This window comes from Lygodium microphyllum, chromosome 16 (genome assembly GCF_053477565.2).
Source record: "Lygodium microphyllum isolate KBCC chromosome 16, Lygodium_microphyllum_v1.1.10, whole genome shotgun sequence".
Taxonomy (NCBI): Eukaryota; Viridiplantae; Streptophyta; class Polypodiopsida; order Schizaeales; family Lygodiaceae; genus Lygodium; species Lygodium microphyllum.
This window is the reverse complement of record NC_141150.1, coordinates 11,782,841-11,801,850: the sequence shown is the minus strand read 5'-3', so window position 1 is coordinate 11,801,850 and position 19,010 is coordinate 11,782,841. Positions and strand designations below refer to the sequence as shown.

Sequence of the window (19,010 nt, the reverse complement as noted above, 5' to 3'; positions counted from 1 at the left end):
CACACCCCACCAAACCTCAGCACCACCAAAAAATATGACCACAAAGCTAAAACCCTTGATTACTAGTTCAAATGGGTACCGAAATATCCCAAACCGCTGCCCAAGAGCACCCAACCATGAACCTGCAAGGTTAGGAACCTTCCCTCAAAACCTAGGAGGTCCAAAAGAAACTAGAGGCATCGACGAATGGTCAGGCCATGTTGGATGCCCAAGATCTTGTTGCAAGCACATGGTTATTATGAGGGAAGTACTTGGATTTGGGTACCTAAAGCCAAGATGGCCAAGCATACTACTCAAACACCACCCTCAAGCTTAACCGCATGAAGCATCAAGACAAATCAAGCATCAATGTCACAAAATCCTCTAGCTATAGGGCCCATTACCCTTCCAAAACCATAACCCATCGAGACTCAACAAGTCTATTGACCCAAACCATAGCCCGCTACTCCTGGAGCACCTCAACCTTTCCCTTCTAGTATCCCAATTGCTACCCAAGCATCTAGTAGCCCACTACCCATCGCATTGGCCATGCCTAGTGCGCCAAGGCCACATCCCTAGCTAGAACCACAACTAGAGGTGCACTCAATAGCTGTGGAACCATCAAGCCCAAAGCCACTACCAACGTTAGACCCTCTAACCAGTGGAGATCCATTCTTACCTTGGCCACAAACTTAGTTGAGAATACAGACAATGACTTGATTGCTTGCCTCACACACTTTGATGCCACGTTTACCATGCTTGCTAAAAGTTACAATCAACTGAACTTAGGTCTTTTGGATGAGACCTTAGCAAATGGAAGTGTGCATGCTACCTTGCTCATGGGAGGAATTTGAATTCGTATTCGTCAAAACTTCCCATGCACCTGAAGAACTCATTGCCACTGAGCTCTCCATTGAGCAAGCATGCAAAGAACGCTTAATCACATCTTATGTCAAGAGCGAAGTCCTTTTCACGGATCAAGAAATTGAAAATTTGAAGCAATTTGCTACCAATGACTCCTCTTTCTTACACAAATGGTATGCTCTTTGATTTCAGTGGGAACAAGAAGGCTACCAAATCATGACCAATGTTGAGTAGCAATGTGCCATTAAGACCTTTGAGTATGATTCCACTTACATAGCTCCTACCTCTTTTAGGATATTGGCTAGCAATCATAATCGATCATGTCATGATCCACCCTCACCTAAATTGAATCCTTACAAAAGAAGAGCTACACATTGCTAGCAGGATCAACTCTAGTGATCTTATCACTGATGTCCTCACCTATATCACACACATAGGCACTAGACCTCATGATATGGATTGCCATGCTCAGTTGGAATATAATCCAGAATTCTATGCTTGGCTTTTGCAAGTTAAGGTCTTTCCCACACATGCTTAAATGTCCTTAGCCCTTCACTCTCCTATCCTAGGAAGGATTCAAATCATTCCTAGGGGAGGGAGGAGGTAAGGTCAAAAGGAAACAAGCATGAAAAGATTGGAAAAGAAGAAAATAAACATGCCTTGAATGTCAATCAATGTCTAAATGACAAGACTTCGACTGTAGAAAACTTATCATGAATATTTTTGAAATATGTGGATTTCTTGAAGTGGACACTTCACTCTATACTTAAGCATCTCACATTCTTAAGAGCTTTCATGCATGTTTTATCTACCTCGTGGAAGTTGACTCAACAAAACTAATGGTGAGCTATGGCATATAACAGGAACCTAAAATGGAAAGGCAAGATAAAGGTGGCAAGCTCCCATTCACAGAGGAAGAGCAAGTGAAGTACGGCTTGATGGTAGAAACAATGGGTTATAGCTAGTTCACATTCAAGCATGCCCTAAACCTAGAAGACATTATCATGGAGGAGCCAACCGTAAAACAACTCGTGGACCAATGTAGCCTATAGAAGTATGTAGAGAAGGTTTGATTACAATAAGTGTGCAGAATATTTGAGGAGCTTCAATGCCAAAAGAAAGTGTGGCATGGTGACAATAAGAAAGGAAGAAGAAGCCCACCAAGTAGAGGTGGAGTTGAGCCTTGCAATGATGGAGAAGGCCGTGGGTTCAACCAGTAGGACACTAAGAAATGCCCAATGAGGGATGTGTATAACATGCTCGTGATGAGCAAGGCTACCATGTGCACAATGGATGGGATAAGCTTGATGGACATCCCAAACCCTGAAATCAAAATGCTAGCAAAGATGGTTCATGCCCTCTTCTCTAGTAAAAGATACAATGCCCTTATGAATAGAATCACGCTACTATTGCTAGAAAGCATTGCATCTCGATCCCCAAATGAGGTGGATTGGAATGCCTTCATGCAAAATACCATCGAAAACTCAACAAAAACCTTGGCCATAGGCGCAGCAATAGGGAGTCCCTAGCCTCCACAACAAGGTTAGCTAGGGAAAAGTCCTCCTCCAAGGCATCCACCATCAGGTTTGGTGGAGTAATGATGATGGCTATCATCCAAGAGGCCTTGAAGGATGATGCAAAAGGAGGTGAAGAGAAAGGAGAGGAGACCCCTAACCGATTGCCACACCTCGAGCAAGAGTAGTCCAACAAGAGAACTATAAGTGATAGGGAAGGGCAAGAGACATAGTCTAGCTAGAGAGCGCCCAAGGCACCAAATAAGAGAACCCCATCAAAGTCACAGAAGGAAATAAAAGAAACAATGAAAAAGGAGGAATGGGCCAAGTGGACGAGGACTCAAATAGATTCCAAGAGGGCCAAAGAAGAGAGAAAAAGAAAACCAGAGAAAGAGGCATAAGAGCTTAGGAGAAAGGAAGACAAAGACATAGCCAAGCCCATGCACAGGTTAGTGGAGGAGACTTTGGGTGTAGAAGAGCTAGCCACCATGAGGCCCCAGAGGGAAGGAGAGCCATGCAGTAACACCAGGGCCTTATAGGTTGAAGTAGCCCCGATAGTATTAGGCAAAGGCAAGGCCCCAATGCACCCCCTCCCATCAATCTTCACATCCCACCCCGTGACCACCTTGACTCTACCCGAGACACTGCAACTACCATGGATACTAGCAAGTTAATGTTCATGATGCAGTTTTCGATAATGAAGATGCAAGAGATAGCTCTAGATTCAGGAGTAGGGGTCCACATTGCAAGAGCTAAAAGACCCCACTCACAGGCAATGCTGAGTCAAGGCAGGATCCCAAGAGGAAAAAGCTAGAGGCTTCCACGACTACAACATCCCCCACAATGCCCACGGCCACAACATATGATGAGTATGTCAAAGAGCTTCTAATATAGCTAGAAAAGGCCAAGGAAGAGAAGACAGCGGCAACAACCAAGCCAGAGATTGAAAGAGAAGCCTCAACAACACTCATGTTGAAAGCAACCCGCTAGGTAGCAAATCATCAAAATGAGAAATTCGAGAGCTAAAAGAGTAGCTCGAAGCTAAGGAAGGAGAAGAAGGAAAGTGGGAAGTAAGGTTGGTTGAGGAGAAATAGAACCTCATGAGCGTCTTGTGACTTAATGAGGAGCTAGCAAAGCTGTATGAAGAGCTGCAAGGAGATATGAAAAAAATCCTGGATGCTAGGGAGGGGCTAGAGGCAACAAGAGAAGAAAGGGCACAAAGATATAAAAAAGAGATATATGACTTGAAGAAGAGGACTACCCTATATTTGGAGGAATAGGAGAGACTATAAAGGGAAATCAAAATCTTGGAGAAAGAGAAAAGAAGAAGCCATCAAAGAAGAAACCCGAGAGCTACAGGAGGAGCTAGAGAACCTAGAACAAGAGGTGGAGGAGATCAAAGCCATGGCTAAATCTGAAAGAGAGTGGCAGAAAGGAAGTTAAGAATCCCATGCATAAAAGAATGAGGATATGTCCAAAAGGTAGTCAGAAACTCCCATGCAGCTCTTCGTGGCACAACAAGCCCAGAAGATAGCTAAGGAGCAATGAAACCACTCGACAAGGGGAAAACACACATGCTAGAAGTATGGAATGAAAGCATGGATAAGGCAAGGAGGAGCTAAAAGAGAAAGCCAAATAGTGGGAAGAGCACAACTTCGAACGGGTGAGAGAACTTGCCGAGCGCCTGGCCATAGCAAAATGCAAGTGGGTGTTGGCATAGGCCAGAACAAAAGCCATAGAAAAAAGTTGAGGTGCAATGGCAAGCCTTCTTAAGCACATTGTTCCATGTAATGCAAGTGGACAATGAGGATTCTGTGGAGAGGATGAGAAGGAAGTTAGAAAAGACCACAAGAGCCTTGAAGTATAACCTAGAAGAGCATGCTCTTCCAACCAGCATCGGCCTAATGAGGAAAGAAAAATGCCAATATTTGAGACGAGATGGCCTCTCCACCGATGAGATGAAGGAGATAGGTTTGAAGAGCAAGAGCACCCACATCCACCCCTAGCTCCGACCCCGCAAGAGCAACTGCCAGAGGAAGGACCAAACTTTGAGCAGAAACTAGAAAAGGAGAAACATGCCCGAGAGCTTAGCCCACCACTATCAGTTGTGCCTCAAGAAGATCCAGAAGGCAACCAAGTGCCTGAGTGCATCGTCATAGCTAAGAGAAGAATGCATTAATTGGTAGAGCAAGTGCACCAAAGAGCTAGAGCGTGACCCTAGTAGTTTCCTATAGAACCCATACCACAACACAAGGATTTGGGAGCAAGGAGAAATCCAAATCGGGCCCTTTGAGCTATCATTCCTCTACCCACGGGCCCTGGACTGAGTCCTACCTGTGGAAGTAGTGGAGAATATCATTCAAATGGCCAACAACTTGGCAAATCGATGGGTTAAGGAGTGGAGTGTAGTTATTACTCAATGGAGCAGGGAGGTCCCAGACTAGCAGAACAAGGTGTACCAGATCCCCAAGATGGTTCAAGTCTATGAAGCACAACCCAAGTGGCAAGGAAGGATCTTGATACAAACCTTGATGCATGGATGGCATTCTATGGCACACTCCCTGAATAAAGGAATATTCCTATCTACATGCCCTACCCTCACAGGCATGAAGTGGACTACAATAGGGAGGAGCATGGTAGGTATGACTTTCCCAAGATCTACAATGCCAATGCAAAGAATCCCGAGCAGTGCCTAACCTTCAAGGCAAGAGACACCTTCCTGCAATCACGTGCTTCCTCAAAGATTTCTCATCCTGTCCAAAATTTGCTTTCATACAACTTGTAATTATCTTAGGACCATTAGGTTTCTACTAAAGAAAAAGCCAGCCGTCATGGAGGCCCACCTCCCTCCACTATTTTTTGAACTCAACCTAGGAATAGATAGTTGTGTCATGGCTTGGCTAAGGATGAGGGCTACGTTGTTACCCTATTTTTGTATGAAGGTACTTGAAGACATGAATGATAGCTAGTTTACGAGGTGTGGACACCCCTTTTTGTCAACATACCTCTAAATGTCAGGGCTACTCTCAAGAGCTGCATTCAAAGTCGTTCCGTTTTTAGCAATTTTCCCTTAGGCCACCCCATAATGCATCATTAGAAGAGGATCGAGGTACAACTTGAGAACACCCTTGTAACTATGGTGTCGATTGTGTTTATCTATATAAAAAAAGAGAGGGCAATTAGCTCCACATGTCACAGTCACTACACCTAGGGGTTCTCAAGTTAGGTGCATCCAGTGACTTTGGTCGACTGACTTTGTCCGTAACCCCCTATTCCAATTTGATGCCCCACTTCATGCTTAGGGCACCTCAAGGGTAGGACTTCCAGGCATGTCTCCCTAATCTTCACACCACACCTTCAACAATACATACATTGGGTTCTGAAGTGTGGGACAACACCCAGGCTCAACTCCCAATTACACTCCCACGAGCACCATGCACCACACAGTAAGGAAGACATAGCCCTAGGTAGTGCACCTTCTTTTATTTTTAGGTACAAACCAATGTAGCAACCCACCAACTTTGAAGGCCCCATTATCCATGCAATACACTCTTGATTCCCACCACTTCAACGAGTTGATTGATTTCTTCCAAAGACCAATCCCCCCACAACCACATTGGCATCAACTTCCACTATCCATGTTGCCCATGTCACCATGCAATCAAACAAAGCAGAGGAAGACTAAGAGATTCCAATTGAAAAAGTGAATGATGAAGCTCATTAAAAACCATGTAGGAGATGGCAACCTTAGAAACAACATGGGGGAGTTTTGACTACTTTGGTGAGGTTCTCTCAAGGATGAGGGAAGTCTTGTCAAGGACGGAGGATGCTTTCTCATGGATGAATGAAAATGCTAGATATTCTAGCAAAGCTCTCTCAAGGATGAGGGAGAACCTCTGAAGGCTCTCACAAGGAAAGTGCGAGGTGCAATGTAATTCATTTTATGAGAAAGATTTGGTTTCCTTCGATGCAAGTGGGAAACTCCGCACGGGCATAGGTAAAAGGGGAAGGCAACTCGAAGGGAATAAGGGGAAGTCATGTTATAGCAACCTTGGAAGGCACGAGGAGGCATCTATCCAACACCATTGTCAATTTAAAAAATAGAATAGTCCATCCACAATTAACCAAGAAGAATCCGTCCAATATTATCTTCAATTTTAGGGACAAATCCACTCAAGGTCAGCATCAGGGATAGACCCGCCCCAAATTTATCTTCAATTTCAAAAAATAGATACCCCTCTGTCAATGTCCATGAAGGACTAGGGCTCAACACCATCTTCAATTTTAAGGGCAGGTCCACCCGACACCATCCCCCGCAAGGGCTTGTATACAAACTCAAAAAAGCCATCTGGCTATACCCATCCCACATTCCAATCACTTTCCATCAGTACCATGGGATTGGAACCAGGCTAGGAGGGGGGTAACGTTAACCTCAACACAAGAAAAAATGGAAAAAAGAGAAAAAAGTCAAAAAGTGTAAGTCGAGACCTAAAAGAGGTGGCCCAGAAGGAAGAAGGGAAACAATCGAAAGTGCAAGGGCAGACTCAAAAGCTAAGGCAAAGGCAAAAGGGAACTTTTAAATGCAAGGTGCCCCTAAAGCTTCTTGTAAAAGGGTACCAGGCTCCTTCCTATGCAAATTGTACAGGTAGATAGACGATAGGAAGGAAGCTAGGAAGATAGGAGGACAATGGAAAAAATTGCCCATGGCCGACCATGTAAAAGAGGGAATGAACACCCCAAAGGGATAAGGGTTTTGTATATAAACTCAAAAAGTGAATGAGAAGCTCATTCTTTGGTCTGTGGCAAAGTGTACTCATCTTCTTTTCTCCTTGCCTGCTTGTGTGTGGTTCAGAGAGGGAGGGTGAGAGTGTGAGGGAGTAAGTGTGTGAGGGTGAGGGATCAAGGAGAAGAAGCTCTCCATCATCTCCTCTCTGCTTCTATTCTCTTCTCTTCTCTTGTCTTGTGCGTGGCTATGGAAGATGGAGCTTGAAGGTGGAGGCTTGAGGTTTCTTAAGCTTGCATCAAGAATCGTGGAGCTACTGTTGTGCACAAAGGAGGAGGGTACTCAATTGGGCATCGAGGTAAGCTCACTACAGTCATAGAGAGAGACAATGCATCGGCTATGTGAGAGGTAGCAATTAGTGCTCGGCTTAAAACACTTGAACCAATAAGCAATACGTGGGTCTTGGTGGTTGAGCATGAACTCCCAACAAAAAATCATAACCAAAGGTTAAGTTCGTCTTACTATATTACTTTATCATATATTACGTCAACTTTTAAAGCTAACCCCATAAGTCTATTGCCAAGTAGAAAGGTTTTCCAAGTAAGGACAACGTCATTTGTGGGGGGTTTAGTGTCATGCTTAAGAGACTTTTGTGAGCTTGAGAGTGAAGATTCTTCTTCTTGTGGCATTCTTTATCTCTTGAAACCCTAAAGCTTAGTAGAGCAACCATTGATTCTCTCTTCAAGCTTCAACATTCTTCAAGGTAGCTTCATTTCTTGGTTAAATCACTCCCATACATCAAGAACACTTGAAGAATCTTCAATTATCAAGTATGCTTGAAGAAGCTTCAAGGTTTCAATGACTTCAAGATTACAAGGGGCAAAAAAATTTGGAAATTTTTAACATTTTAGCCCATTATTTGTGATTGAGATTAAACTCAAATGAGAGCATTTAAATAATATAATGAAGGCACATACAAAGTCCCATACCAACCAAATTGATCTACACAATGTATTTTGCTCCTACAAGCTTCATTTGACTTCAATACAAGAGGTATAGCTAAAGCACTCCAAAAGCTTTCATTTACAACCCATAAGGGTGAACACCAATTCACAATATCCCAGGTATAGCTAAAGGTGTTGAAATATTGAGGATGCATGCTAAGGTGGATCATTGATGTGCAAATAGAAAATCATAATGAGGCATAAGTAATGACAAAGAAGAACAACTGATATTATCCAAGCATAATGCAAGTACAACTGAATGAGAATGATTTTATCAAATGAGTGTGGGAATGAGTGCCTTTTATAGGCTTATAGTAGGTGGTATGAGTAGGTTGAAAAAGGTGGAAAGGGACCCTGATATTCACCAATGGTGGTTTTAATAAAGCATGTATACATGACCTAGTATAAGGCTTTATTTGCAATGTGATCCTTTGCCTTATTGTTCCTCACAAAGAGGCTATAGTGGAAGTGATTGGACATATCTCAACACCCCTCCTCAATCACAACCAAGAAACACAACCAAGAAAGACACCGAGTATACAGAGGCTGTCATGAGTAGAACCTTGCTACATGTAGATATGGAAAGAAGCAACCATATAAAGCTAGAGGCTGTCACAAGGCCTCACTAAAAGTGCATAGAGGTTGTACTGTGCAAGGGCTACATGAGGAGTACACGAGCTTATGGTAAGAACATTAGGCAAGTACACATTTAAAATCTAAAAAATTCTATCAGAAAATGAGCTAAAAAGGAGGGATTGGTGGCGAGTCCTATCCTTTTGTTCTTGGGTGTCTTCTTCTTCTTCTTCTTCTCCATTGTTGTCTTGTTCTTTGACCATTTTAAGTTATGCTCTTTGAGATCTTTTCCTAGCATTACAAAACTTCTAAATATGACCAATTTTCTTACAAAAATCACAAACTATGCTATTCTTCCCTTTTTCTTTTACATAGAGGAGTTGTTGGTCTCCTCTTGGGGTGCTTTCTTCTCCTTTTCTCTTGATCTTCTTATCTTCTTCTAGGAGAGAGACTTTGATATCCACAAGCTTCGGCTTCGGCATGTTGATTAATGTGGTAGACACATTATTATACTCAGGTGGAAGATTTTTGAGAAGTACTCCAATACAAATATATTCATCCATCTTCAAGTTGATTCTTGCAAGTTGTATCAACAAGCTTTCCATATAATTTTAATGAGTTGCAAGTGAGGTACTATTTTTTATGTCAAGCCTAAAAACTTCAATTAGTAAGCCATATTTGGAGGATTTTGAGTGAGCTCCAAACATGGTTTCTAATTGATCCCATGTTGCTTGAGAGGTTTCATAATCATCAACATGATAAATGTAGCTATCATCAAGTTCAAGCTTGATAATTGCTTGAGCCTTATCATAATTTTTATCCAATATTACTGAGAGTGAAACTTCCCTTAGTTTCTTCCCTTGACCACGTGATTAACCACAATCATTTCTTCATCAAGATTAGTTTGATTCTAGTTTAACACAATATTAGAGAGTTTGGGAATCTCCCAATTTCCATTTTTTGAATACTAAAAAGGTGGCACGTGGATAACATGCCCATAAGTTTCTCAAAACCATATGATGTGACCTATCATTGGAAAGCGCTTGAAAAAAAGGAATCTATCCAAAGATTTGACCATGTGTCCCAAACTTATGGGAATTTTCTATATTCCCCAATATGGAGTTGTTTGCCATGTATGGAATCCGACATTGTTGAATCGGCATGAGGGTGAATCTTTTCCCATTTTGTTGGTAGGAGCAGTAGTAAATAACTGAGAATAGACTAGCAAAAGAGTTTAATTTGAGTGTGTCAAAGCACACAAGAAGATTAGTGTTAACCAACACTAGTTAGTATCGAGAGATACTATGTACTTGATGTTGATCTTGATGTTGACTCTTCTTCTTGCTTATTTTAAGTGGTAGCTTTATTGAGAACTAAGTATTGTAGTAGATCAAAGACTTAGTGACATCATTGAGCCAAAGGAAGGGAGAAAATGAAGTAAAATATGAGCTTGGAGATCAATGGCCATGGTTGCCCTCTTTAGGGTTTTGACAAGCGACTGGTATTTTGCTTATTACTGCACACAAAGGTAGCCATTTGAGAAACCCTATGAGTAGGAGAGAGTTTAGATGTATATCTTCAAAATCCCTATGATAATGGTTAACATCATTGCACGTATGGACTGAATGGGTGATATAAATAGGAAGGGCACAGATCTGGACAACGATCTATTGCAGATGCAATACTGAAGCATTAAGTGCACAAAGGCATACTTTGAGGTGATAGGAAGAAGCATCCTTAGTCAAGGAAGAGTTCTTCAAGAGGGAGCACAGGCTGATAATGCTTGGGAAGAGAGATTCAAGCCCTCCAATGAGGTTGATAACTATGGAGGTAGGTGAGAGATTCACGGGAAAGTGGAGGGAGCCAAAAATTCAAACTAAAATGACCTAATTAGTGGCCTAATGACTCATTAGCTTGAAACCCATTATGATATCATGTTGAAATATTGAGGATGCATGCTAAGGTGGATCATTGATGAGCAAATAGACAATCATAATGAGGCATAAGTGATGACAAAGAAGAACAACTGATCTTATCCAAGCATAATGCAAGTACAACTAAATGTGAATGTTTTTATCAAATGAGTGTGGGGATGAGTGCCTTTTATAGATTTATAGTAGATGGTATTGGTAGGTGGAAAAAGGTGGAAAGGGACCATGGTATTGATGCCAAGAGGCATATTTCACGGTGGATTTCGTGCCATGGTGGATTCCGTGAGGTTTTACGGTGGATTCCGTAAACTTTGTTGACCGGGGCTCATATACAAAGTGGATTCTTTGTGCGAGAAGTTGATGGGGACGTCTATCCTTTTCGGGCGTTTCATTAATTTAGTGTGTACATGGGTGATTCCATAGCGGGTGATTCCGCAAAATACATATTAAATTAATAAACGTTCATGAGTTTAGAGTGCACACTCGTGATAAATTAAGGTTAGGATTGATTTCTAACCAGTTTATTTATGTAGTTGAAGACTGCTAGGTATTCACTTTTGTCGGTTTAATTTTATTATTTTACTAACGATTGTGAATGCTTCAGTTGATGTGTAGAGATAGCAGCAGTGGCAGAGGAAAGCATTGGAGGATAGCGTGTATTCAAGTTATCATGGGTGCATACCTTAGGCATGGCGCCTATATTTTGTTGCGCCTATTTATTAAGGCGTTGGATATTTATTTATTATTTTGTATGCGCATGGACGTACGATTATTATCATATTTATATTTGGACATTGTATTGGGTATGCTTGACTCTTTGGGCGCCCGTCCATTAGCTTTATTTCTATTTTGTGCTAAAGCAAACTCAAAAGCCAAAAGCGTGCTATTTTGTAATTTGGGCTATTATTTGAGCTTGAAGATGATTAATACATAAAATAGATGCTTTGTGGAGTGCTCACACAAGGCATGGGGGGAGATTGCACCCAATTGGTCTCTTGTTCATGTCGTGCATGCTTTCTACCTTGAGTTTTGTGCAAAACGTAGAGTTCTTTTGTTCTTGGGGACCTTCCAACGCTCACTACGCGAGCATACAACATCCGATCTGTGCACCAGGTATTCACCAATTGTGCTTTTAATAAACCATGGTATTCACCACTTGTGCTTTTAAATTGTGGTAGGCTGGGTGGGTGAGAGGCAACTCGATCATCTTTTCAGCTCTCATTAGTTAGCCTACAGCTCTAATTGTTTCAAATATTCTAATACGAGTGTGAGCACTATGTCCAATATGCTGATATAAGTGTTAGAATGGCTCTAATATGATATCCAACTTTTAGGGTTAGATTTACCTATAAGACTTGCGGTGAATTTTCCTATTACGGGTTGCACTCTTTGTCATTTCAGATGCACTAAGTTTGTTAAGTTTGATGTGTTAGAATCTAGTCTGATTTTGCAGTGTCAAATTATATAGTGTCTAATTTTAGGAATCAGATGTCTAATTTGACAAGTGTTAGAATTTAAAAGGCCTGGTTTTGGGATTTTTGATTTTGGGAATCAGACAGGTATGTCTGATCGGACAAGTCAGGCTGGTCTGATTTGAGTGTGTCTGATTCTAGGAATTGGATAGTGTGGTCCAAATGTTTGATTTTAAAAATTGGACAAGGTCAGGTCTGAGTGTTTGATCCTCAGGATCAGACATGTAGTAGTGGTCCAATTATTGGGGTGTCCAATTTCGGTTGGTCTGATTGGCCGATTAGACCGTTCTAGTCCAAGGGGTCTGATTTTGGTTGGGGTCTTTGGGATGTTTGATTGTGGGAATTAGACAAACCTAGGGTGTCTAAGTGTTCAAGCATCCAATTCTGGGAATCAAACCCCTGTGGATTGCATTCGATTCCGCCATTCCTACAGCATGTAAGCCGTGGGAATGAAAATTGGTTCCTGTGCCACTGATTTTTGGCCACACTACAAGCAAGATTTACCAGAGTCAAAGTTAGATGCACCGAGAGGTTTCTACACACCTAATTCAAGAAAAAAACTCATGTGGTCGTCACCGATCAATTCAACAAAAGCACCAAGTCTTGCACAAGCTCTCAAGCCCTCTCTCTCTCTACTACAGAACTTGAAAATGAGGTCTCCCCTTGCCTCCTCCTTGCCTCCCAGGGTCTTAAACCCTTGCTAGACTCAATCTTAGTTCACTTGATTAGTTGTTCAATTCTAACACCTCCAAACACACTTTTTTCCCATTGTTCTTCCTATTTGTGCCCTATTCTGGCATGTTCAACAACAAAAACCCTAAAGCTTTTTCCTTTAGTTTCTTTGTTCTAACCTACTCCAAATGCAACAAAAATAAAAAACTAAAGCCTGAAATACTTTCTCCTACTTGCCTAGTCATTTAAAAAAACCAAAATACTTACTTGTTTCCAAGATTAAAACCCAAAACTTCCTACCTATCTTAAGCTCTAATTTAGGGATGAAACCCTTACTTCATTGCTCAATTTTAGGCACCCAAGTGCTTAAGCTTGAATTTGTTGTCCTGGAAATGGAACCAAAATGTAGAGACAACGGAGTTCACACTCAACCACCAAGACCCACCGACCACTTATTCTTTCAAGCATTTCAAGTGAACACCTATGGCTATCTCTCACCTAGCGGATGCACTTTCGATCCTACCGGGATGTAGTGAGCTTACCTTGATTCTCAAACGAGATGCCTCCTCCCTCAAGCATACAAATGATTCGTGATGCAAGCTCAAGCAAGCTCAAGCCTCCGCCCTCAAGCTCCATCCTCCATAGTCATGCTCAAGATGAGAAAATAGAAGAGAAGAGAAAAAGAAAGGAGATAATGAAGATCTTCTTCTCCTCCATCCCTCACTCTCACACATTAACTTCCTCACACTCTCACACACTCTCTCTCGAGCACACATAAGCAAGCAAGAAGGAGAGAAGAAGATGAGTCTATTTTTCCACACACCAAAGAATGAGCTCTTCATTCACTTTTCAACTTTATATAAAAAACCCTAAATCCCTTTTGGGCAGTCATCCTCTATCCCCTATTTTACATGGCCCTCTTTCCCATTGTTCTCCTATCTTCCTAGCTTCCTTTCTACCGCCCATCTACCATAAGAAGATGAGTCCATTTTGCCACACACCAAAGAAGGAGCTCTTCATTCACTTTTCAACTTTATATACAAAACCCTAAATTCCTTTTGGGTGGTCATCCCCTTATCCCCTTTTTTACATGGCACACTTTCCCATTGTCATTCTATCTTCCTAGCTTCCTTTCCCATCGTGGCCTAGGCCCTCTTTTCCATTGTCCTCCTATCTTCCTAGCTTCCTTTCTACCGCCCATCTACCTTTACAATTTTCACAGGTGGGAGTCTGACACTCTTTTACAAAATGTTTTAGGGGCATCTTGCATTTAAGAATGTGCTTCTACCTTTAACTTAGCTTGTTAGGCTGCCCGCCCACTTTCAATTGTTTCCCTACTTGCTTCTTTCGTTGTGTTAGATTTCCTTATGGGCCACCTCTTTTAGCTCCTAACTTGCACTTTTTTGTTTTTTTCACTTTTTCTTGTGTGCTGAGGTTAACTTCTACCTTGCTTAGAGCTTTCATATCTCTCAAACTAGGCCATATCTCACTAACCTTTATTCTAGGAAATTATTCCTCTACTTCCAAAGCTTCTATGTGGCACTTCAGTTTGCTGAAATTGGTGGATTGTACTTCTAGTATTGCAAAAATTCACATTCACTACCCTATTTGCACCTCTTCCTATTCATACTGATGGCCCGTTGTTGCTGTGTGCAAGTCACGATCCTGACATCTATCATAGGGCAATTGAAGAACCTCACCCAAGCCCTCTCTCACTCAAAGGGTTTCCCAAATGGCCATCTCTGTAAGCTTCATTAAGAAAAAAATCATGTCCATGTTCCTAAAAACCCTAAAACTCCATAGTTAGTTCACCTAAATCTCTTTTTCACTTCATATACTCTCACTAGTTCCAACACGCTGAAGGTCCTGTCACTCAGATATGAAGGTCCTAGCATCAAATCAAGGAGAGAAAGATTTGGATTTGGAAGAACTTGAAATATTTTGCAAATTTGAAAGACTCAAGGAAAAAACATAATGTCCATTGACACTCATCTAGTGCTCTTAGCACTTGTGTCTTTTGACACATCTCAATCAACCCTTCTGCTACTCAAATTTGATAAATTTGAAGTTGATTTACTACTATCTCTATCACTCTAGAATGGGCAAATACTCTCAAACTATTCCATTCAACAAAGTTGGGTTTCACACTTGGTTAACCCACATCAAACTCATCCTGATGAAGAAGGGTCTATGGGCCATTACCAATGCACAAGAAAAGAAGCCCTGAGATGCAACTTTTGCAGCTACTTGGTAGAAGAATGATGACAAAGCATAGGCCATTATCAAATTGGAGTTGGATTATAGCTATATCCATCATGTAGATGCCTATGACACATCCCATGACACTCGGGATAGATTAGATACCTTATTTGGTGCACAGTCCAAATCCTCAAAGTATGGTTTACTGATTGAATTTTTTCAACTTGATATGAAACCTAATACACCCTTGGTATCTCCTCTGAACTACATGAAAAGTCTCCTAACCTAGCTTGCAGGGGATAAATCTCAAAATGGATGAAGATATTTCTATTGGTGTGTTGTTAAAAAGCTTGCCTCCTGACCGTAATAATGTATCAAGTACATTAATCAACATGCCTACACATGGGTTCCACCTGCATCACCAAGATTTGGAATCTATCACCATCATTAGAGGAAACCTCACCCTTATACACAAGTCAATATTCACATAATGGGATCATTTGGATCTTACATAAAAGCTTACAAGCATGGATCCCCTCGATCATATGCTTATATGTAATTGTATATATATGAGGAACTAAAGTCAAAGCAGCTTTTGGAAGCCCTTTTTTATAATTTCAAAACTCCCAAAGGAAAGTGAATTTCAAGAAAATTCTCACATGGACCCAATCAGTTTCGACTTGTATACAAAGTTGTGGAAGATATTTTTTTCTGATTCTTCACCGATTTGAAGTTACAAACGTGCAGACTGCTGGCTACATGCAATTTTCTTCTCTCTTTTACCACATCAGCTTTTCATTTTATCCTTCTTGTAAATATATTATTATAATGTGCTTTGGGCACCCACCTCTTGTAATCTAGCTCATTTTCTCTAGCTTGTCTACCACCATCCTTGGCTTCTTGCATGGTGTTCAAGGTGGGGACTTGTCCCATCCACTATTCTCCAAATTTTCAAAGATACCATACATTATCTAGAATTATGTTAATAAAAAATATTATCTTAATCTAATCCCTCATGGAGGATATATAAGGAGCCCATGGACATGTAAATAAACACAATGACAAGCACATGAGAGCACTCTAGAATACCCTCATGTTAGTCCATCTCTTTGAGGTAAGCTATGAGAGAGTCTCTTTTATTATGTAGCATAATGGCAAGCTTCCTTACCTCTTCTCCTCTTGTCTCCCTCTCTTCTCATCTCTCTCTTTCTCTCTCTCATATTCTAATATGATGTATAAATCATATGTACTCTCTTCTAATTCTCTCTCTACATTCATACTTAAACTTATTAAGTAAAACTTGCCATATACTCTATTGGTGGAGAATCCTTATTTTCTCATGTTATATAGATATTCATGGGAGAATTTAGGAGCCATCACCTCTCTTAACCTTCCATCATCTTCATTTCCACTAAGATGGGCTACAAATTCTCTCTTTTGAAGTTGTATTTTTTATTCTTTCCATTCTCTTTGACGAAAGGGATGTCCTAGCCTTTGGCTAGGTGGTGCCTCTCTTTAGCTCTCTTAGTGATGAGGATTAGAGGCTAGGTGGGTAAGAGGCAACCCATTCATCTTTTCAGCTCTCATTTTTTACACCCTCCCCTAAGGAGTTCTCAAGCTATGCTTTACAATTTCTATGATGAAAGAAACATCTAAGGAGTTTTCCTTTTCTTCAACGAGTGTTTGTTAAGGGATCACTAAGGAAGAATCTTCATCAAATCCTATTCAAGCACTACAACAGAAACGAGGCATAGATGCGCATGTTAGACGTGCAAAGTCGAGCGCATCTATCAGTGCGTCTATATGTGAGTGTAAAAGAGCGTGTAAATAGACAAGAATTTTGCGTTGTCAAAGGGTTTCGAAAGCAATGTCGCAACTTCAGAAGTCCTTGATAAATTTCAGGCTAGAAGATTAAACAAGTGAGATCAGGCTATACCATAGTAAACTCTAGACTCTTCATATTGAATACAAAGATTGTTGATTTAACATGCATTTGTTTTATAAATTTGCTGTTCACAGCCTCAAGAGCTATTGAATCTAGGCATCATCGGAAGAGTATAATACTTCAAAATCTAAGTCTTTGTAATCATTGAGAAGTGATTCAATATCCTCAACCTGTAAATCTCCAACTTTAGCATATAGAAAAGGGAATTCAATTGCAAGATGATATACTTTATTGGCTTCCAGGACAGCACTAAATCCATCAGTCTATAACTCTTCCAATCTGTTAACAAAGGTAATACTTCTCAGGTATGGTGAATCTCTTTTGAAGCATCCAATCTAGCAAAATTCTTCACCCTCAGAACATGTATAAAGAACAGTCTTCAATGTTTCATCTTTCAGCACTATTTAAACAGCCATTGAATTGTTGTAACACCAACTTAAGGCTTTTGTACCCTTTTAAAGATCTTCAGACCATATGCAGTCTCTTGATTGTTGTTCTCTTGCAACTTCTGTTATCAACCCCAGGATCACGAACCACCAAGAGATACTATGTAATTCTAGAGCAAGATCAAGCAATTTCTCCCTGTTTGTGCCCTCCACTGATGATGAGCAAGGCCAATTCTCTCCTTCTTGGTTTCTTTATCGGACTGTTTCTGCAATGACTTGGAAATGTTCTAGGATCCTTATTTATCACAATCCTTAACCTGGTTATCTGCACTATCTGTACATTTCAAAGGAGGTAGTACTTTAGGAAATTTTATCTTAGTAGAGAATCTTGGACGGATCTCTCGTTAAAATGCCAAACTTGGCAAGCTTGCGCTCCAACTCTGGTCGGAACACTCAGAAAACAATTGCAATATATGGCTTCACTTAAGATTTTAAAACCAAGTTCAAGAGTTCAGAGTGGCCCCTTCAAATCAGGTCTTCAATTTCATCTTTCGCATCAAAGAGCGATGCCAAGCTGGAAATACAGGAGGTATAGCCTGTTGATTTACCACGACATAATAATCCCAATGTTCTCATGGAAGCATGGATCAAAGTTCTGTTGCAGCCTTCCAATTTCTTTGCATCACAATAATGTTTTTGTTGAAGACATTGCATATACTCTTGATGGCAACAGGCTCATTGGCGTCTCTCTTCTATAATCGGAGTTTGTGAGATCATTTAGTTGATCTGATCCTCTCTTTTCGCATCAAACGGCCTTGCTTTTCAATTAATTAGTGCAAGCTCTGTCTTTACGCAATCACCAGCACATATTGCCAGATATTTGTGTGCATCTACTGTATCAACAAAATGACCCAAAGGTTGTAGAATAGCATCTGATGCAATAAGCCCAAAAACCGTTGATGAAACCCTCCATACCCTCCATAAGCTTCTACCAGCTTGGGCAGCAGATTGAACTGCAGACAGCGTCCTCTTGTTCACAACCACCTCATGTATCCCAGTCATGCCAACGCCTCCCTACGATAGGTTAATGTCTTCAATATCCGCAGAAGATGTTGATTACTCCTTATAATACGTTCCTTTCATCCTCTTCAATGTTCGTTCCTCTAAGCTGTTGCAGATTAGAGACGACCTTTTGCGAGTTCCCAAAAACATGCAGCATACTGTTGCAAGATGCTCTCATTGACGGAAAATTTTTTTCATGTCTGTCTCTTTTCTTATAACAGAGAAAAAGAAGAGAATTGCCATCTGTTGAGGAAGGTGCCTTGCTTCCTCGAAGCATAGAGTCGAAGGCGTTGCAGTCCTGGTCGACGTGCCTCCTTCACCTAAGCTCGAGCCCTTTCAAAATTATTCACCACGACTCCCCCAATTTAGCATTTTCTTCATGAAGTTCATAAACCAGTAAAACCTGCGTATCTGAATCTCCAAGGTTTTTCCAAACTGACATTGCATCCCCCTTCCATAGGCGGAACATCTGCTTTTTTCTCTGCGTGTCGACTCCTCTCCTCCCCCTATTCTACGCCCGTATTGTCCTCCTTTTTTTTCCTTTTTCCAGACTCCTTGCCTTTTCCCTCTCACTTTTCGATTAAAAAAAAAAAACTCCCTTTTCAAAAATAACCATTTGCTTTTCTGCCTTTTTTAGACCCTGTTCCTCCTCTGAAATATAGGTTAAAGGATAAAAGAAAGCAAGC

General features: G+C 41.0%; 1 long non-coding RNA gene across 1 annotated transcript in view; it reads left to right on the top strand.

Annotated features, from left to right (window-relative positions):
• LOC148022528 (uncharacterized) overlaps positions 1-11,270 on the top strand; it is a 47,977-nt gene extending 36,707 nt beyond the window's left edge. The window contains exon 3 of the long non-coding RNA XR_015693477.1: positions 11,193-11,270. This is a non-coding gene — a long non-coding RNA (uncharacterized LOC148022528). The remainder of the gene's footprint in view (positions 1-11,192) is intronic.
• Positions 11,271-19,010: the final 7,740 nt, after the last annotated feature.